Source organism: Theropithecus gelada, chromosome 13, assembly GCF_003255815.1.
Source record: "Theropithecus gelada isolate Dixy chromosome 13, Tgel_1.0, whole genome shotgun sequence".
Taxonomy (NCBI): domain Eukaryota; kingdom Metazoa; phylum Chordata; class Mammalia; order Primates; family Cercopithecidae; genus Theropithecus; species Theropithecus gelada.
The window spans coordinates 101,819,007-101,842,217 of NC_037681.1; positions in this window are offsets into that span (position 1 = coordinate 101,819,007).

Sequence of the window (23,211 nt, forward strand, 5' to 3'; positions counted from 1 at the left end):
CATATAGTGTTATAAATGTATTACATATGTAATATGAGATAATCCTATATTACAAGTTATTTAAATTTTGTAAACCAATAGAAGTATACATTTTTGGTGTGCCTGGTAATGTTATTTCATAAACAAGCCTGTGTAATTAAAAACATTTGGATTCTGCTGCTCTGGACAAGAGAAGTCACCTGCATTTTCTATGCAGGACTTGGTGCTAACTTAGATAAATCCTAATTTTTTATACATGATATACTGTATCTGTTGGTCCACAAATTACCACTCCTTTTTTTAAAAAAAAAATGTTTTTTAAGATATATTGTTAGATATTTTTAAAAAGTAAGAAATATCTATAGACCCACCATTCTGAACAAAAGCTAGGAACTTGACAATAGCCTGCCTTGAATCCTGTGCTTCCATGGGCATATTTCCTGTATCCCCATATCCATAGGGGTCACACATCCTGAATCCTATGTTTGTCCCTTCTTGCTTTCCTTTTAAATGAGATTTTATTGTTTAGTTATATTTTCATTTTCAACTAGAAATATTTTTAAATTTTATTCATTTCACACTTTAGAGAGAGGATATCATATTTATGGTCCACTTGGGGATTTTGCTTTCCCCCTTAACATTGTCTTATGAAGGTCCATATCATTGCATGTTGCTGTAGTTCATTTGTTTTGACTCCTAGAACATATTGCATTGTTTGATATGCCACAGCTTATTCGCCTACACTCCCACTGAAAGGCATTTTTGCAACTTCAAGTTTTCTGTATTTTGATCAGTAGCTCTAAAGACATTAGCATGGATGTCTCCTGATAAACTAAGTAAACATTTCTCTTGCATAGATAATGCTGGGTCATAACGTAGGTAAAGAATTAATTTAAGAAGGTGTTCACCCAATTTTTTCTGTTGATCTATCAGGGTTTTTCCCATTTTATCTTGACACTTGAAGCATTTTTAAGAAAAATTTCCATGTTATCTCATGCCTAAACAAAAATTCTGGAGACAACATTATACTGAAACAAAGCAAAACGTATGATGGCAAACAGCTTAATAATCTCTGTCTCTATCTCTACACTTTCTCCCCAAGGCAAACATAACCACAGTCTTGTATGAAGATTCATGCCATAATATTTAACTTTTCTCCAGTGACACACTTCCCTATGGGTGTTAAATGGCAACATGTAGAAGAATTTTCAAAAATTCTCTTTACTGAAAATTTCTTTGCAATAATCTTGGAAAAGAACTGTGGCTCCCCTAACCCACAACCTACCGCTGCATGCCATTTCTTGCTTCTCTTTTGCTCTGGCCCAGAATGCTGGAGATACCCTTGGGCTCATATACAGTTTATCTGCAAATTTGGTTGGTTCTTCCATCAAAATATATCTCCAATCATGGCACTTCACAGCCCTCCGTTGCTGCAACTCAACTCCAAGTTGGTATCATCTCCCACTACAGTAGTATGACAGAGGTATCTCTTCTTCTATGCTTGTGTCCTACAGACTCTTCTCACATAGGAAAAATAATCCTTTACACACATGAATTTCATTACTTCACTTCTGAAAATACCTCAATGGGTTCTCAATGAGTTAGCGTAAAATTCCAACTCCTTGGCCGGGCGCGGTGGCTCAAGCCTGTAATCCCAGCACTTTGGGAGGCCGAGACGGGCGGATCACGAGGTCAGGAGATCGAGACCATCCTGGCTAACATGGTGAAACCTCGTCTCTACTAAAAATACAAAAAACTAGCCGGGCGAGGTGGCGGGCGCCTGTAGTCCCAGCTACTCGGGAGGCTGAGGCAGGAGAATGGCGTAAACCCGGGAGGCAGAGCTTGCAGTGAGCTGAGATCCGGCCACTGCACTCCAGCCTGGGCGACAGAGCGAGACTCCGTCTCAAAAAAAAAAAAAAAAAAAAATTCCAACCCCTTATCATGGGCTTACAAAGACCCAGCTTGCTGCAGCCTTTAACTAACTCTAATTGCATCCCCTATCACTCCATTCTGGCTTCCTCCTCTCCTGTCTCAGTGGCTTCTTTAGTTTACCTGAAATGAGTCAACAATGACTCTGCCTCAGCACATGTGAGTTTCTCTTTACTCTGAACATCCTTTCTCCAAATATTGACATAGAGAGCATTTTTTCCACATATTAGCATACCTGCCTCACTTTAAGAATGTTACTATTCAAATGTCATCTCCTGATGCCTTCCTTACCTTACCATTCTTTCAGAAATTAACCTCTTCATTATCACATTACCTCATTTTAATTTTCATCAAAAAGTCTATCACTCTCAGACAGATCTCATAAATACATTTGCTTATCTGTTAACTGTAATTCTCCCTGACTACAGTCTAAAATCTCTGGGGCACAGATTGGTTCTGTCTTGCTCACTATAGGATCTCCAGCACCTATTAGAGTATAAACCATGGTACTACATTAAAAAAAAGTCTTGAATGAATCCATAAGTCTATCTGTTTCATTTAGAACTTCCAGAACTTTCTAAGTAATTTTCTCTATACTTCATGTATTCTTTCTTAAGATTTTAACTAATAATTCAACAAAACAAGTTTCTGCCAAGATATTGCTTTTTAAAATCTGCTTTTCAGTGTTGGGCTTCTGTGAAAAAGTTCTGTGCATAATTTCATTTTTATAAAGTATTCTGCTGAAAAAATTAATTATCACTGTCATATATAATCCTCTCAATAACACAGCTAGGATTGTACTATATGCCTGTATTATTGATCATGATATTAGACCTCAAAAGCTTTAAGTAATTTGTCCAAATCACATAGATCTTAAATGCTGTGACTCAAATGGGAGTCATTTTTGCTTCACTGTAAAGCTCGTGGTTTACCCAAATATCCTAGAGTCTTTAGGTCCTCATTATACTGAAGGTAAGTGCATTGAATGTAAGATGTGATACAGCACAAGAGATAAATTAAGTATATTTATATACAGAGATTATACCATTATTTTCAAATAATTTCTCAAAGAGCTATGTTTAAATTGTTAAAGTGGAGGGACATGGGAAATACATTGATGGATGTTGTATAAGAGGCTCTGTTTTATATTAACAGACATCACATAATGTTTGTCTGGAAGGCAGAATGGTCATTGGATACCTGGATTTCTTTCCTGATACTTTAGCACTCTGAATGTCAATCTACATGCCATGCCAAGAACATTTCTCTGTAAATGACTAAGAGAATGGGATATCCATGATCCTGCTGCCAGAGGTGACTCAGTTGCACCATTTGATGCTGGCTGCTGTTCACACAACCTTACTGTATGAACAGAAAGATGGGGGAAGGGAGGACTGATACATGGCGATAGGAAGAGCTACATCTTATTTGATTGGGTATTGCCATGTTTTTCCCTAAATAATGAATGTGAGAATATTTTCAGCCAGTAAAAAGAACAGCAAAAATAATAAATGCCCATAAAACAAAATTCAAATCCCTTAATGCAAAAGTTGTGTATAAAATTAAACTGTAGACAACAGATAAAAGCCAACAACACCACTGTGTATTATCACAAAACTACTTAATTGCATGAAGATAACAATCAGGGAAAATAAATTTGAGGAAGTGCAATTAAGACTAACTTTAAACAAATTGAATTTTATTTCCTTGTTCTAATTAAAAACAAGCAAATAAAAAATAAACAGCTGTTGCAATTACTTGGCTTCAGTTAAAAATATATATATTTGGACTTCTTTTCTTTCATTTATACTTGACATATTTACCTTTCAAGGAAAGCTGACCAAATGTGGAGAGTCAGAACTGTTCTGTAGAGTGTCAGCAAAGTGCACTAGTAATTAAGACACCAAACACAAATTAGTAAACTTTGAAGCTCAGCCAAGATCTGACTATGAGGAAAAATGCAATTATAAACAAAACCAAGAAACTTTATTATGAAATATAAATATTTTAACTGCCATTAAGGACCTTAAGAAATAAAGAAACCTCCAAAGAATTTGTTCTGACATTCTTTTTAGATTCTTAAAGTATTATTTTGTTTCTCAGATATGCATTTTTTGTTTGAATGTTCTTTTTATGTGGTATAATATAACAGCTTTACACAACCTAAATCACAATAGTTCCCCCCATTTAATTCTGTAAGGTTAGCTTGAGGGTAAGGTCTCAGTGTTCTCTGAGTCATGCCAGACTGGAAACATTTGGAACTCAAGATGGGATACACCCACATATGAATGACGAGGTCAGTAGAAACGTTCAAGTATAAGCAGTTTACTTGTTTGTCTAAGAGAAATACCAGTAAGATGGCACAATTGGCATCTAAGAAGATAGAGATCATTGTCAAGTATGTATGGTGGTGGGACTCTCAGCTTTGTCAGAAAATTGGTAAGAGCAAGGTGAGAGATGGAAGGAGGAGGGGAGAGAAAGAGAGAGAGAAAGAGAGAAAAATGTGTCACAGAGAATCTTTTTTACAAAAAATCAAGGGCTCCTACACTAATAAACAAGCTTTTTACATCACAATTGACATAGTGAGCAATTATCTGGGCATCTGGGTTGTTTGAATCTAAATGTAGTGGTTGTCAAAGTTTGGTGCATATTGGAATCTGAATTCTTTAAAAAATTCTAATGCTTGGCTTCTACTTCCAGATATTCTGATGTCATTGGCATGGGATAAGGGATAGGCATTGGGGTTCTGAAAGCTGCCCAGGAGAGTCAGAATATTATGCAGTAAAGTTTGAAGAAACATGGGGTAAAGGTCAGGATTCACTCCAGAGATTCAATGCAGGGTTGATAGGTAGAAGGTAGAGATTTATGTCTTTATCCATTTTGTTTTAAATTTTTATAATGACTTTGGGCAAGAGATAGGAGTCTAGTGTCATTCTTCTGCAAATGGATGTCCAGTTTTCCCGGTACCATTCATTGAAAATTGTCTTTCTCCCAGTGTATATTCTTGACACCATTGTTGAAAATGAGCCTACTACAGGTGTGTGCATTTGTTTCTGGATTCTCTATTCTATTCCATTGGTCTATGAATCTGTTTTTAGAACAGTAATGTGCTGTTTGCTTACTATAGCTCTTTTTTGCTTAGGATGATTTCAACTATTCTGGGTCTTTTGTTATTCCATATAAATTTTAGGATTTTTTTTTTTATATTTCTGTGAAGGATGCCACTGGTATTTTCATAGAGATTGCATTGAATCTGGAGATTGCTTTGGGAAGTGTGAAAATTTTAACAATATATATTTTTTCAATCCATAAACATAAAATATCTTTCCATATTTTGGTGTCTTTAATTTTTTTCATTGGTGTATCATAGTTTTCATTGTAGAGATCTTTCACTTCTTTGGTTAAGTTCATTCTTATATATTTAATTTTTATTTGTGGCTACTATAAATGGAATTACTTTCTTAATTCCTTTTTCATATTATTCACTGGTAGTATATAGAAATGCTACTATTTGTATGTTGTACAACTATACTGAATTTGTTTATATATTCTATAGTTTTTTGGTGTAATCTTTAGGTTTTTCTAAATATAAGATCATATTATCTGCAAACTAGAATGATTTGACTTCTTCCTTTCCAAATTGTGTAACTTTTATTTCTTTTTCTTGTCTGATTGCTTTAGCCAGGACATCCAGAACCATGTTGAATAACAATGTTGAAAGTGGACATGCTTGTTGTGTTCCAGATCTTACAGGAAAGGTTTTTAGTTTTTCCTCATTCAGCATGATACTAGCTATGGGTCTATCATATATGGCTTTTAGTATGTTGATGTATGTTTCTTGTATATCCAGTGTTTTTCTGGGCCTTTTATCATGAATGAATGTTGAATTTTATCAAATGCTTCTTCAGCATCAATTGAAGTGGTCATGTGGTTTTTGTCCTTCATTCTGTTCATATGGTGTATCACATTTGTTGATTCACATATGTTGAACTATCCCTGGATCCCAGTGATAAATCCCACTTGGTATGATGAATGATCTTTCTAATGGATTGTTGAATTTGGTTTGCTGGCAGTTTGTGAAAGATTTTCATGCCAGTATTCATCAGAGATACTGGCTTGTAGTTTTCTTTTGTTGGTGTGTATTTGTCTGGTTTTGGTATCAGAGAAATATAATACTGGCCTTGTAGAATGAGTGTGGAGGTGTTTCCTCCTTCTCTGTGTTTCAGAATACTTTGCATAGGATTGGTATTTGTTCTTCTTTAAATATTTGGTGGGATTCCGCAGTGAAGCCATCAGGCCCCAGGCTTTTGCTTACTGGGAGAATTTGAATTACAGCTTTTTTCTTGTTACTTATTATTTGTCTTGTCTAGGTTTTGGACTTCTTCATGGTTCAATATTTATAGGTTGCATTTGTCTAGGAATTTGTCCATTTCAGCTATATTTTCCAATTTATTGGCATATAGTTACTCATAGTAGCCACTGATGATCCTTTGCATTTCTGTAGAATCAGTTGTAATGTCTCCTTTTTCATCTCCTATTTTACTTAGATTCTTCTCCTTTTTCTTCTTTGTTAGTCTTGCTAAAGTTTGGTCAATTTTTTTTTTTTTTTAATCGTTTCAAAAAACCAACTTTTTAATTGATCGTTACTATTGTTTTCTTCATTTCGAATTCACTAATTTCTGCCTGGGCATGGGGGCTCATACCTGTAATCCTAGCACTTTAGGAGGCCAAGGTGGGCAGATCACCTGAGGTCAGGAGTTTAAGACCAGCCTGGCCAACATGATGAAACCCCATGTCTTCTAATAATAAAAAAATCAGCCAGGTATGATGGCAAGAACCTGTAACCCCAGCTACTTGGGTGGCTGAGGCAGAAGAATTGCTTGAACCAGGGAGGTGGAGGTTCAGTGAGCCAAGATCATGCCATTGCACTCTAGCCTAGGTGACAGAGCAAGACTCTGTCTCAAAAAGCAAAACAAAACAAAACAAATTCACTTATTTCTGCTCTAACTTTATTATTTGTTTTCTTCTACTAATTTTGGGGTAGGTTTGTTCTTGCTTTTCTAATTTTGTAAGATACATCATTAGTTTATTTTAAGTTTTTCTTCTTTTTTGATGTAGGCACTTATAGCTATAAGCTTCCCTCTTAGTACTGCTTTTGCTGTATTTTGTATGTTTTACTATGTTGTGTTTCCATTATAATTTGTTTCAAGAAATTATTCATTCTCTGTCTTACTTTCTTCATTGATGGACTTTTTATTTAGGAGCATACTGTTTAATTTCTGTGTATTTGTATAGTTTTCAAAATTCTTCTTTTTGCTGACTTATAGGTTTATTCTATTATGGTCAGAGAAGATGCTTGATATTATTTCAATTTTTTTAAATATTCAAAAACTTGTTTTTGGGAACCAACATTGGGTCTATCCTTAAGAATGATCCATGTGCTGAGAAGAACAATGTGTATTCTATACTGTTTGGATGAAATATATTTATTATGTCCATTTGGTCCATAGTGCAAATTATGGGAGATCTTCCCTCTAGGAGATATTTCCAGTGCTGAAAGTAGTATGTTGACATCCCCAGCTATTATTGTATTGGAGTCTATCTCTTTCTTTAGCTGAGATAGTATTGGCTTTATATGTTTAGGTGCTTCAGTATTGGGTGCATATATATTTATGATCATTATATCCTGTTGCTGGATTGACTCCTTTATCATTATATGATAACCTTCCTTGTCTCTTTTTATAGATTTGTCTTGAAATCTATTTTGTCCGATGTAAACCAAGCTACTCCTGTTCTTTTCTGGTTTCCATTTGCATGGAATATCTTTTTTCCATCCTTTTATTTTCAGTCTGTGTGTATTTTTATAGATGAAGTGTGTTGCTTACAGGCAAGAGACCACTGGGTGTTGTTATCCATCCAGATTCTATATGTCTTTTGATTGTAGAATTTTCATCTAATTTACGTTCAATTGTATCATTGATAAGTGAGGACTTATTTCTGCCATTTTGTTATCTGTTTTCTAGCTGTTTTGAGATCTTCTCTTCCTTCTTTCCTTCCTTTCTGTCTTCCTTTCAGTAAAGGTAATCTTCTCTGGTGGTATGTTTTAATTTCTTGCTTTTCATTTTTTTGTATCCATTGTATTTTTTTATTTGAGGTTACTATGAGGTTTGCAAATAGTTTTCTATAACTCACTACTTTAAACTGATGACAACTTAACACTGACTGCATAAACAAACATGCAAAAGAAACTCATAAAAACGCTACACTTTAACTTCATCCTCCCACTTTTTAACTTTTGTTGTTTCTCTTTATTTCTTATTGTACTATGTCTTGAAAAATATTCATAGTTATTATTTTTGATTGGTTCATTATTTAGTCTTTCTAGTTAAGAATAGTTTATACAACATAAATATGGTGTTAATAATATTCTGTGTTTTTCTGTGTGCTTACTATTACCACTGAGTTTGTACCTTGAGATGTCTTCTTTCTGCTTATTAAAATTCTTTTCTTTCAGATGGAAGTACTCCCTTTAGCATTTCTTGTAGGACAGGTCTGATGTTAATGAAATCCCTTAGCTTTTGTTTGTCTCAAAAGGTGTTTATTTCTCTTCCACGCTTGAACGATGCTTTGTCCAGATATATTATTCTAGGGTAAAAGTTTTTTATCCATCAGTAATTTAAATATGGAACGTCCTGGCCTCTAAGTTTTCCACTGAAAAGTCTGCTGCCAGACATATTGGAGCTTCATTGTATGCTATTTATTTCTTTTCTCTGGCTTTTGGGATTCTTTATTGTTAACCTTTGGGAGTTTGATTACTAGATGCCTTGAGATAGTCTTTGGGTTAATCTGCTTGGTGTTCTATAGCCTTCTTGTACTTGAATGTTGATATCTTTCTTTAGGTTTGAGAAGTTCTGTGAACATCTCTTTGAATAAGCTTTCTAACCCTATCTCTTTCTCTGTCTTCTGTTTAAGGACAGTCATGCTTAGATTTGAACTTTTGAGTCTATTCTCTAGATCCTGTAGGTGTGCTGCATTGCTTTTTATTCTTTTTTCTTGTGTCTCCTCCGATGGCATATTTTCACATATCCTGTTATTAAGCTCACTAATTCTTGCTTCTGCTTGATCAGTTCTGCTATGAAAAGACTCTGATGCATTCTTCTGCATGTCAGTTGCATTTTTCAACTCTAGAATTTCTACTTGATTGTTTTTAATTATGATAATCTTTGTTAAAATATCTGATACAATTTTGAATTTATTCTGTTTTATTTTGAATTTTTTGAGTTTTCTCAACACAACTATTTCGAATTCTGAGTCTGAAAGGTCGTGTATCTCTGTTTCCCCAGGATTGGTAGCTGGTGACTTATTTAGTTCATTTGTTGAGGTCATGTTATTCTGATGATTTTGCTGCTTGTAGATGTTCATCAGTTTCTGGGCATTGAAGAGTCAGGTATTTATTGTAGTCATCATAGTCTGGGCTTGTTTGTGCCTGTGCTTCTTGAAAAGGCTTTCCAGATATTAAATGGGACTTGGGCCCCAAGACCAATAAGATTATTTTTGCAGACTTGCAGAGTTACTGCTTTGGTGGTCTTCAATATGATCCAGATAAATTCTCTGGATTATCGGGCAGAGACTCTTCTTTCCCTCTACTTTCTCCCAAACAGCATCTCTTTCTCTGAACTGAGCCACATGGAACTGGGCATGCAAGCACCCCTTTGGCCACCACCACTGTGACTACTCTGGGTTTAACCTGAAGCTGGCACACCACTGGATCTTGCCCAAGGCCAGCTCTAACCACTACCAGGCTACCACCTTTGTTTACTCAAGACCCTAGGGCTCTACAAACAGCAAGTCATAAAACTAGTCAGGTTCGTGTCCTTCCCCCAAGACAGGTCTAAAGATACTGTCTGCAAGCCAGTGATTGGAATTTAAAAAACCTTAGAAATTTATTTGTCTCTTATGTCTTTCTACTGCAGCTAAACTGGCACTCAAACCACAACAGAAAGTCCTTCCCATCCTTCCCTCCTCTTGCCACAGGCAGAGGAACCTCTCTCTGTGGTCACCACTATCACTGGCCCATGGGGGATTCTGCCAAACCACCACTGACGTTCACGTAAATCCCAAGGCTCTTCAGTCAGCTTATGATGAATTTGCCAGTTCTGGGACTCACTTGTCGGGACAGTGGGCTCCCTTCTGGTCCAAGGCGGGTCCAGAAATGCTGTCCAAGGGGCTAGGCCTGGACTTCGGACCTCAGTGGGCTGCTTGTTGCTCTGTTCCACTGTGGTTAAGCTGGTACCCAAGGGTACAAGACAAAGTCTCCTTTACTTTTCCCTCTGCTTTTCTCAAACAGAAGGAGTCTTTCACTGTAACAAACACAGCTGGGAATGTACTGGGTCATACCTGTGGGCAGCTCATCTCAAAGCCCATGGTGTACTACTTTGGTAACACTGCTGGTTATTCAGGGCCAAAGGGCTCTTTAGTCAGCAGGTGATGAATCCTGCCAGGAATGAGTCCTTCCCTTCAGGCAGCGGATTCCCTTCTGTACCAGGGTGTGTCTAGAAATGTCATCCACGAGCTAGGGCTTAGTATGGGAGCATCATGACTGTGCCTCTTGCATTGTTAGCTGTGGCTGAGCTGGTATTCAAGAGGTGAGACAGAGTCCTCTCTTTACTTTTAGCTCCCCTCTCCTTAAACAGAAAGAAGTCACTTTCATTGCAGTGAGCTGCACCATCTGGGTCTCGGCGAGGAGTAACACAAGCATTCCCTTAGCCACCCTGACTGGTATCTCCATAGGTCAGATGGCATTTAGGAGTTGCCTAGGAATTTGCAGTTTTTGTGTCCTAGATTGCCTTTCAAATTTACAACAACATCAAAGCACTTTGGCCTTTAATGGTGAGGCTTGCCGAGAATCTGAAGTTCCCACCCCTGGGATGGATGATTTCCCTCTGGCTAGGCCTGGTCCAAATGCTCACTTCATGTGTGGGTACTGGCTGAGCCCAGTACACTTTGCTCTTTATTGTGACAGAGCAGCACTGAGTTCAATATAAAGTTCCCCAGTCACTGTGCTCTCCCACCCGCAACTGCAGAGACTCTCCATGCCCATGGCTGCTGCAGGGGAATGGAGGATGGATGGTGTGGGTTATCAAAGAGTTTCTCTCTGACCTGCTTCAATACCTCTTCAGCAATATGAAGTTAAAATCAGGTACTATGATTGCTCACCTGATTTTTTGTTCTTGTGACATGCTTTTCTGTGTGCAGATAGTTGTTAAAATTTGGTGTTCTTCTGGAGGAATGAACAATGTAGGCTTCTATTCTGTTATCTTGCTCCCTGAGCCCCTGTATTGTTTACAACCGTAAAGGTTTGCCAGTTGGTAGATTTCAGCAGATTTTAAAGTTAATTCAGAACCTATAATACGGAAGTATGAAAGTCATTTTTTGTTGCATAAATTATTTTAGTAAATTTTGGATTTCCAATTGGGTCAATTTTTGGACATTGATTTTGGTTCTCCATTTCATCCTCCTATATGTGATTTCTTCTTCTGTCACTGTCTTCCTCTCTGTTTTTTGTATATACTTTTGTGGGGTGACAAGGTCTCTACTCAGCTCATATTTAGAAGATTATTTTTCTCCAGAGAATCTCTAATCATTGTCATCAGCATTAGGGGCCTCCTCCATTAAAATGGTTGAAGTAGCCCCCTGATTGTGCCACAAATATAGGTAGATAATTTTACTTATAACTTGGAGATCTACATCTGTTTTGATGACATCTGTTTTGATGAGGCATATGCAGTAACATCAGTAGTAAAGATATTTTGTAAGGTTTTATTGTGCCATCTGCTTTCAAGAGTGTGGATCTTGGCATGCCACCTAGTAACAGCTCCTCTTCTGGTCAAAGTGAGCCTATGTATTTTATAGGGTATCAGTCTTTCCCCTGATGACTCTATAGAATGGAAGTCAGTGCCTGGTTAGGACACAACCAAGAGTCACAGGATGAGAGTCATTCTTTGCAGCGTAAAGTTCTGCCACGGTGTATGTTGAAATTGAGACACACAATGCGTCCAGGCTGAGGCTGAGACACACAAGCCAAGGCCACTATAAGAGGGGGCCTCAATTTCATATGACTCATAACAAAGATTGGGTAGAGCTCAGCGAATGCAGCACTATGCAGCACAGCTGAAGGCACAAACTTGCCTGAAGGCAGCAACACTGCTCAAAGAGCTTGCTAGCCAGCAAGCAGCTGATCAAAAGGATTGCTCCACTGGCAGGCAGCAGAGCCAGTCAACAAGCCAAAGCAAGAGAAGAAAGACCCCTGCTAGTGGTGGATATCATCTAGACATCCTGCTCACAGCACCATTGTCTCAGATATTCCACAAAAAGAAGACAGCCTCTCTCAACACTCAAAGTTTGAAAAGCTTGCTACTTACATAAGGGACTTCCAGGGAGAGTGAGGTGGCACAAACAGACATAGATTGGCTTGAGGGATGCAAAATGAATGGATCAGGCCTTACACTGGATAGAAGTTTTCATGAGCTGGAATGTGTGAGGTTTGAGTTTCCAGCAGGCACCAAAGGAGGAGACATGTGCAGGATTTCTTAGCCCATCTATTTAATAGACATCAAACCAAAAGAAAAGAAGAGGGAGAGGATTAAAAGAAGTCTGCAGTCATACATCAAAAATATGCAGACAGGCCTTTTATTAGTTTTTAATAAATTTTAAATGTTGAACCTCGAGAAAATATTACACATTCAAAAACTAAATAAAACCCTCACCCTCCTTTCCTCCCCAAATTGAAAACAACAAGGAATCACTATAGGTGATAGAAACTATTATTTTCTATTCATAATTCCTTCCTATCTAAATTATTTCTCTATGCATTATTTTCTCACGAGTCTCTTCTCTTGTTAAAAATAGGATCTAAGAGGAACATAAACAATTATTCATAACAGGCAGAAAACTTAGAAATTCTTTCATCTAATACCTTTCTGAAACAGGTTTTGAAACTACTTCTAGAGATTTAGTCTAAATGCCCAAAGTGGGATTTAGAATTAGTCTTATCATAAATAATTGTTTTTGTTTCTTAGTTTGTTTTGGGAGTATCTGAAACTAACCATTAACATCTGCATTTCCATAAAGGTATGATTTTCTCATAATTCCTGTCTTGATTTCTCCACATGAGCTTCTGTCTTTAAAAAGAGTTTTTTTCTTCTGGAAAAGGAACTGAATTTCAGTTCATTTGGATAGAGTTTTGATTCCTCATCAAAAGCTTGATAATAAAACACAAGCTTATCCTTTGTCTCCGCGATGGTATTCATGACTAGTAACTACTCCAAAGATCACACCAACTGTGTCCCACACCACACCTCAGTGACGGCTGTCTGAAGATTTCTGTTGCCTAGAATCTGTGTTGGCTTAGACAAGTTGAATTTTGCTGTATTGCTTTGAGGCCAGTTCTATCTCTCACGTGAAGTTCTGCTTTTCTCATTGGCTTTATCTGAATTGTCAACAATCCTCAGAGCCAAAGCTTATCAGTGTTATAACTTCTTCTACTACCTTATTTTCTTCATATTCCATTCTTTAGTGGGACAGGAAATTCATATTTGGAGACATTTCTGAGCACATGAGAATATGATCCCCCTGCTTCTACATCTCCTCTTCTCTGTCTCTGTATAACTAAAGAATACTCAACTCAAATTATTCTGCATTTTCACAAAAACCTCCTTTTTCTCCAACTAACTCAATCTAGTATAATTTTGAGTACTTATGATACACGCAGGTTTAAGTGTAGAAACTGTCTTTTAACTTTCTTTTCCTATCACTCACTACAATGCCTGAAAGAGCAGTCAATAATACTGGCTTTATAGAGGTCATACGATACAGTTGTTTAGAATGTCTGAGTTATTTGTATGCATATTATATGCTCAAAATTTTGATAGATACTGCCAAATTGTCATTCTAGAAGTTGTACTGATTTGTAATACTTTTAACAATAAATATAGATGTCCATTTCTTTCTCTTCTTTGGGTTCACAGTATATAAATCTATAAAATACATTTTCTTAAATTTGCATTGTTGATTACTAGATAAGGTAAGCATCTTTTCACAAGTTAAGTGGTTCATAATTATTTGTACATTTCCTTATATGTCTGTTTTCTCAGTGATTTGGGGTAACTATTTACTGATATGAATTTTAATTGTCTTATTTCTAAGCTGCACAAATTTTAGAAGTCTTTTCCTTAAATTTTGAGTTAATTTGAGATTTACTTGCAGTTTTAAGAAACAACACAGAGTAATTCTGTGTACTCTTTACCCAGTTTTCCTCAATAGTAATATTTTGCAAAACTGTAGTATAATATCACAACCAGGATATTGATATTTGGGATATTGACAGTCAAGATACAGAACGTTTCTATCACCACAAGGATACCTTATGTTATATACCTTATGTTGCCCTTTAATAGGCAAATCTACTTTTCTCCCTCCCTTACTCACTCTGTAACCCTTAGCAACCACTCATCTGTCCTCCATCTTTATTATTTTGTAATTTCAAGAATGTTAGGTAAACGATATCATGCAGTATGTAATATTTAGGGATTGGCTTTTTTCATACAATATAATTACTGAGATTCATCTATGTTGTTGTACTAATAATGTATTTCTTTTTATTTCTTAGTAGTATTCCATAGCGTGGATATCCCACAGTTTTTTTTTAACTATTTATACACTAATGGACATCTTGGTTGTTTACCAAGATGTTTGGGGCTGTTGTGAATAAAACTGATATAAGATTAATGTGTAGGTTTTTGTGCGTACATAGCTTTTATTTCTATTTTCTTTGAAATTTTAAAATAAAAATTTATAGAACTGGTGCTATTTAAACATTTGGTAGAATTCTAATCTTCTGGGCCCAAGATTACTTTTTGGGGGAAGTTTTAAAATTACAGATTCAATTTCCTTAATGGTTTTAGGACTATTCATACGATCTTTTCTATTTTGGCTAATTTCACATTCTTAAGCTAGCTTATAGTTGGTTTTTAGTGATTGTTAAGTTTTTCAGTTGAATTATCCTACTGATTGTATGGATTTATCCCCCTGGTGAGATGGTTGTCTTGTCTTCTTTCTCCTTAGGGGCAGTTTTTCTCCCAAATGTAGGACTAATTGATAGACTTGCAACCTTAGTTTTGTAATAGATTCCAAAAAAGTCACTAATTTGCAATTTGTCTAGCTTTTTTCATATAGTAAAGGTAGAAGTGTTGCCTTTGCCACTTTCTGTATTATTAAGCTAGGTCCTAAAATAGCTTCATTTGATATTAGCATTTTCTTCTATAAGTATATACTCTTCTGGCTTTGAGCAATAATAATAAAATGCAATACCTATAAGGAAAATTTATATTTTAAAATTTCTTCCACATGTAGCCTTATTTTTATACTTCATGTCAAATTTGGAAAAAAAGTGGTGAAGTCATTAACCCAAATTAATCCAGTTAGTCAGTGACACAGAAGGAAAGGAAATTAGAACTTCTAAATCCAAGTGTGTTGCTCTTTCTTGTGAATGGCCTGTCCTTTGTTCACCATCTCTTCTTCCCTGGTACCCTCTTTCTCCAAAATCTGTTACCTCCAAGGAGATCTTGGAACACATGGCATAATCTCAGTGCCGTGGTGGACAATCTGAAACACAGAAGAAATATGAAGTAGTGGAATGAACTGGGCCCCAATCAGAAACTATCTGCCTTTACTTCACACTTTGTATGCTTTGAAACAGTGGTTCTCAAATTGTATAAAGTGCATAAAGAATCACTTGGAGAGCTTGACAAACACATAGGCTCAGGGGTTCTCCTTCAGTAGGTGGTGGTAGCACTAATGCATTTACATTTCTAAAGAGCTCATAGCTGATCCTGATGCTGCTAATTCTAAGGACCACTGTGTGAGCAGCACTGTCTTAGGCCTGTATTTTCTTTAATGTGTTTATGGCTCATTCACATCCAAATCACCTGAAGTGCCCACTCCTGACCTACTGAATCAAACTAAGTGGAGGAGGGAGCCATGAAGCTAAACATAGCATGTCATGATTTCTATCTACACTATTGTTTGAGAAACTACACTGATGCAGGAATTTTTGCTCCTTAGCTCCACTAATCTAGGTTCTTGTCTCATGACCAGGAAGAATTAGTCATGCAGACACATTGACGAGTGAGGAGGGCAGAATTTATTAAGTGAAAAGAAAACTCTCACCAAAGAGGGAGTGTTCTGCAAGCAGGTTTTCATCTCCCACATTGAAAACCAGGGCCACAACCAACGAGCTGAAGAGTCCAGGCCACACCCCTGCATAAGGTATGAATTCCTGGTGTTTCTACCCCATTTCCCCAGTGCATGTGGGCTTCTGTCTGCTGTGGGCATGCCCAGGCAAGCCCCCTGTGCAGGTTCCCTCATCTGTACAAAATATCTGGTATAAACACTTGTGGGGTGGGTTGGAGATTCTCCAGGGACCCTTCCCTATCTGCATAGGCCTTTCTCTGCCTCCCGCTTCTGTCAACAGCATGATTCTCAAACTTTGCTATGTATTGTATTTCCCTGGCAATATATTTCTAATGCTTTTATCTCATCTCTACACATTCTAATTTAATTGGCATGGGGAGCAAGCAGGGCATCAGGAATTATAAAAGCTCCCCAGGTGATAATAATATGCAGTGAAACCACGTGTCTGAGACATAAAATTGGAGCTGTTCTAGAGAATGTTAGTTATCACCACTAAGCAAGTTGAGAGATTCTTCAGGTTTTTTGTAATTCAGGGTTAGAATTAGTTAAATCTATTTTGTACCTAAAATTGCCATGTTTATTCAGTAATAAAAATAATTCTCTTCATGAAGTCCAAAGGCCTTGTTCTTAAAAGAAACACATATTTAATTCTGGAATTTAATGAAGTCCACCATTTATACAGGATTTTATTACACAGTGTTTTAATTGGAATTTTAGTTGATCTTTTGCCTTTTTGACACAAATCTAAAAGTCACAGGGAACAATTAAAACAATGTCATCATAGCCCCAAGATTTTACATTAATCTCTTAAACTTACTGATAGGGACATTCAAATATTCCACTAATTGAGAACATGCAGAAAGGGTAAAATGCTGGGTGACATTTTTTTCTTTTTAAAGTGAGTGTGTATTTGTGTATGTGTTTCTGTGTGCATTTTTGAATGGTCTGTTTCCAAACACTATGAAACATTTGAAAAAAGATATGCCAAATCTTCTATCAGTGTAGCTCCTTTTAAATTATTTCACTACATTTAATTGTTTTAAGAAGGAGGGATTGGTATGTTTTCTATTTGATGCAGTCCAATGGACCAAAAAACTTTATTTAAAAATATTTATATTTGTATAGACTCTACTTTCTCTCCCTTTTGTATATTTAGAAACTATTTACCTGTTCCCACATTCACCTAAGCAGTTACAGTGGTTTTAAAAGGTGCCTATTCCCTCCAATTTTCAGTGATTCTTCACGCTTTAGAGTTCAGGATTTTTTTGCTGGTGTAGATATAGGCAAATAGAAACAGATTTTCTCTCTCTCTCTTTCTCTCTCTCTCTCTCTCTCTGTGTGTGTGTGTGTGTGTGTGCGTGTGTGTGTTTGTGTGTGTCTTTCTCCCCACATCATCTTTAACTATCTTTAATTACTCGATTAAAGGAATATAAGCAAATTCTAATGGTTGGTGTGGATATAGACAAATAGAGATATAGATATTCTCTCTCTGTGTCTTCCCCCCACCCTCTGGGTGTCTTTCTATCTCCCCACATTGTCTTTAATTATCTTAAATTACTTGATTAAAGAAATATAAGCTAGTTCTAATAGTTGGCATTATCTATATCTAGTATCTTAGGGGAAAAAAAGCACAAAATTCCTGGACTAAAATCAGAAAAAATCAAGAGATACAATGTGTAGCATTAAAATAGCTAAGGAAATACAGACTTTCATTATAATTAGCTTCTGATGGTGGGTTTTTTGCAAAATCTTCCACTTTTCTAATAAGATAGCTTGAAAAACCCAGGACAAAAGAACAGTTTTTAAAACTAAAAAGAATAAAAGACTGACAGAAAAACATTACTATCTATGAGACTTTTTTTTCTAAGATAAGAATGAATTTGGAGTAAGAAAAATCTACCTTTTCCAAAAACAAAGGCCAGTTTTCAATGTGGCAAAAACATAAGAGAAGGCTTTTGAAAATATCTAATTTAGTGGTCTTATGTGAATTTCATACATCATTGTATCTGGCAAAAGGGAGAAATCTGAGAGTGGAAAATATTGACTGAAGATGAAATGCATAATTATTGAATAAAAAACCCAATAGAGGGATTAAAAGAAAATTGAAAGCTAAATAAAAAAGCAAAACAAAAATCACATTACTAGTTTTAAAAAACCTCCCAGAACACAGAGAAAAACTAAGAAAGAGATTAAAATGAAGTATAAAAGCTTATGTGCTAAGAATATCAACTAAATAGTAAAGTAGGTAACTCCAAGCACAAGCAAAAACTGCCAGCCCACTTTGTCAGAACTCAGGAAAATAGAAAAAGATCTATAATAGCTAACTGAACATTGAATCAAGAAAAAGATAATTTAAAAATAGTAGAAATATTTCATGGTCTTTTTTACTTACCCTTGTCCTATCCCCTTTCAGACTTGATGGTGATCTTGAAGATTGACGCTTACATTCTCACTGTGGAACTCAGATTCCCTATTTCTAAGGAAACAGAACAGATCTTACTTTTAAAGAATTGTTTTAGTCTGTTTCAACCTTTTTAAGGCCTGCCTGAAAGACTGAGGCAACATGTGCTACCTTTGTTTAGCAAATTATGGAAATCATTCCTCGTGTAAAAGTGTAAGGCATTTCTTGACAACATTGTAAGGCAAACACCCAACCACCTGGGGAAAAAGATTACAACTGAGGCAAACAATAGAAAGCCTAAAGCCTAAAAGGAAATACTAGGAATATACTCTTTGAGAAATCAGAGCATTCAGAAGGTCTCACGTATACTAGGGAATTTAGAAACTTACATGTATGCTCAAGGCAGAGTTCATACTTGGAAAAGTCCTAAGAAGACCTCGAGCTTGCACCTCTGGGTGATCCTAATTCCTAGCCTCAGTGTAAGCAGGAGGGGCAGTCTAAGAGTTGTGCCTGGCTGAGTTGAAGGAGTGGTTTAGCACAATGGCAATGCGTGAAGAAGTGGAAGGTCACTTCCCTCCCCTTCCTTCTCTTTCTCTTATTCCTCCCTCCCCGCTCTCTCGTATCTCTCTGTAAAATATGAGCACAGCATAAGCTGAAGAAAAAGAGGGATGGGCCGGGCGCGGTGGCTTAAGTCTGTAATGTCAGCACTTTGGGAAACCGAGGCGGGCGAATCACGAGGTCAGGATATCAAGACCATCCTGGCTAACATGGTGAAACCCCGTCTCTACTAACAATACAAAAAAATTAGTCAGGCGTGGTGGCGGGCAACTGTAATTCCAGCTACTCAAGAGGCTGAGGCAGGAGAATGCCGTGAACCCGGGAGGCAGAGTTTGCAGTGCGCGGAGATCGCACCACTGCACTCCAGCCAGGGCGACAGAGCAAGACTCCATCTCAAAAAAAAAAAAAAAAAAAAGAAAGAAAAGAAAAAGAAAAAGAGAAATGGGCACGGTGGCTCACACCAGTAATCACAGCACTTTGGGAAGCCAAGGCGGGCAGATTGCCTGAGATCAGGAGTTCACGACCAGCCTGGGCAATGTGGTGAAACCCCATCTCTACTAAAATACAAAAAATTAGCCAGGCATGGCCACGTGCGTCTGTAGTCCCAGCTGCTTGGGAGGCTGAGGCAGCAGAATTGCTTGAACCCAGGAGGTGGAGGTTGCCAGTGAGCCGAGATCGTGCCACTGCGCTCCAGCCTGGGTGACAGAGTGAGACTTCATTAAACAAAAAAGAAAAGAGAAAATAGAAAAAAGAAAAAGAAAAAGAAAAAGAAAAAAACAGACTTCAGATACCACACTTGACACAGAATACAGACTTCACAAAATAATTTGGAACTCTCACTAAAAAACAAATTTACAGCCCACAGCAAACAATAAAAACAAACCTTGAAGAGGAAGAAGAATCAATTTCCATAGTTACTACATTATATGTAAAGAAATGTCCAGTTTTCAACAAAAATTGCAAAGCATACAAATAAAAAAATATGACTCGAAGAAATTATCTGAAACCAAGGAAGCTTGACATTGGATTTACTAGAAAAAGTTAATTATCTCAAAGAGTTAAAGAAAACTAAGAGAATAATATCTGAGCAAATAGAGAATATCAATAAAGAGATTAGAATTGTAAAAACGAACCAATCAAAATCCGGAGCCTAACAATACAATAACTGAAGTGGCAAACTCACTAGAAGGTTCCAGTGGCAGATTTGAGTGGGCTGAAGAAAGAATCTGTGAACTTGAATAAAAGTCAATTGAAGTTATCCAATCCGAGGAGCAGAGAGACATAAAAATGAAGAAAAATGAAACTTGTATGACATCATTAGCATACCAATATATACATCATAGAAATCCAAGAAGAAATATAGGGAGTTAAAGGGACAGAAAAAATAAAGAAAGAATGCCCGAAGACTGTAAATTTGATAAAAGACATGAATCTATACCTCCAAGAAGTTCATTCAACTTCAAGAAAGAAAAACTCAAAGAGATCCACAAAGGAACATATTATAATAAAATTGTTGGAAGGAAAAGCAAAAGAGTGAATTTTGAAAGCAAAAAATAAGTGACTCATAATATAAAATGGATCTTCAATAATATTAGCAGCAATATTCTCATTAGAAACCTGGAGGCTAGAAGGGAGTAGGATGATGTATAGTTCATTTTTACACTGCTATAAAGAACTACCTGAGATTGGGTAATTTATGAAGAAAAGAGGATCAACTGACTCAGTTCTGCAGGCTTAACAGGAAGCATGACTGGGAGGCTTCAAGAAACTTACATTCACGGAGGAAGTTGGAGGGGGAAATAAGGACCTTCACAGGGTGGCAGGAGAAAGAGAGCAAGAGGAGAATTGCCACACACATTTAAACCATCAGATCTCATGAGAACTCACTATCATGAGAACAGCAAGGGGGAAATACACCCCCCATGATCCAATAACCTTCTACCAGGCCCCTCCTCCAATTCAACATGAGATTTGGATAGGGACACAAATCCACACCATATCAGATGGCATTTTTAAAGTGCTAAGTGGAAAAAAAGCATCAACCAAGAATTCTTTATTCAACAAAAGTAAGCTTGTTTCAAAAATGAATGAGAACATAAGACATTCCCAGATAAACAAAATGTTGTTACTAATAGAACTATCCTACAAGAGATATTTATGATGGCCTTTCAAGCTGAAATAAAATGTCACTTGACAGTAATTGGAAGGCATATAAAAAATTAAACAACTCCCATAAACATAACAACATAGGTAAATGTAAATGCCAGTGCTATTGTATTTTTGGTCTGTAACTCCTCTTTTTATAGTCTATATAATAAAAGATAAATTTATAAAATGATAATTCTGTCTACATTGATGGGTATATAGTATACAGTTGTAATTTGTGACAATAGCAAGATAAAGTAAGGTGACAGAGCTGTAGGTTAGCAAAGTTTTTTGTATGCTATTGAAGCTTAGTTGGTATAAATTCAAACTAGATTTTTATAAATTTAGAATGTTAATTGTAGTCATCCTGATAACCACTTAGAATATGGCATATATATATACTAAATGAGAAGGGTATCAAAATGGTACATCCAAAATAAAACACAAAAAAAAGTCAGTAGAGGAGGGAATAGGGAATAAGGAACAACAACAAAAATAGATATGACATAGAAACCACACGACAAAATATCAGAAATACATTTTTCCTTATTAGAAACACTTTGAATATAAATAAATTGAACTCTCCAATCAAAAGGCAAACATAGGGAGATGGATTTAAAAACACAATCCAACTATATGCTATCTACAAGAGACTCACTTTAGAACCAAAGACACAAACAAACTGAAAGTAAAAGGATGGGAAATAACATTCCTTACAAATAGCAACAAGATAGATAGGATAGTTATACTATTATAGGACAAAATCTATTTAAGTCAAAAACTGTCACTAGTGACAAAGGAGGACTTCTATTTTCTGGTCCAGTGTGTAAGAAGCTTCGAAATTGGTCCTAGTAGTAAATTAGAGGCTGAACAAACTGAAAAATTAACAACTCTTCTTATATCCATCAGAGAAGTGAGGTCACAGGGCAAACCACTGCCTGCAAAGTTGGAAATGTAGACAAGCAAATACAGATAATGACAACTTAATAGAGCAGCAAATCCTGAGTAGAAACCTTCGTGGGAACTAGGATTAGGGTAAAAACTTGAACTGTAGTGAGAGAATTTGTGGTGGCTCAGAGTGGACAAGTCTGAGGGTTAAAAGCTCTATGGAGGACCAATCATAGGTCTTTATCCCCATTTTTATGAGTTTTATTTCCAGGATTCTATTAGGTTCTCACAGTGAATATTAGAGAAAAATATGTTTGTGCTTTTGGCAGAGGCAGGAAGAAAGGAACAATTTTGAAATACACCAGAACATTCTATTTTTCTTAGTAAAGACTGCCCTATTTACCACAGTTCCTTTTACCTAGTATATCATATATGGCTATCCAGAAAAAATATATATAACGTATACTAAAAGTAAAACAAAACATAAGAAAAAAAAAAAAAAACATAGCTTGAAGAAACAGCAAGCATCAGAACCAGACTCAGATATGGCAGAGGTGTTGGAATTATCAGACCAGGAATTTAAAACAATTATGATTAATATACTAAGAGCTCTGTTGGATAAAGAAAACAAAGGATGACATTATATATTAATAAAAAAGTCAATTCATCAAGAAAATGTACCAATTTTAAATACATAAGCAACAAACAACAGAGTCCTAAGATATGTGGAGCAAACATTATCAACATTGAAAGGAGGAATAGATAATTCTGTAGTAATAGTTGGAGACTTCAATAACTTATTCTTCATAATGAGTAAAAAGTCTAGACAGAAGTTTAAGAAGAAAACGTAAGAGCTGAACAACTCTATATAACAACTAGACTTAACAAATATATAGAATAGTCCACCCAACAACAGCAGGAGATATGTTATTTTCTAGTCACGTGAAACATTCACCTGGACAGGTCATATTTTGTGCTACAAAAAGTCTCAATCAATTTAAAAAGGTTGAAATAATAAAAAGTATCTTCTCTGGCTACAATGGAATAAAGCTAGAAATCAA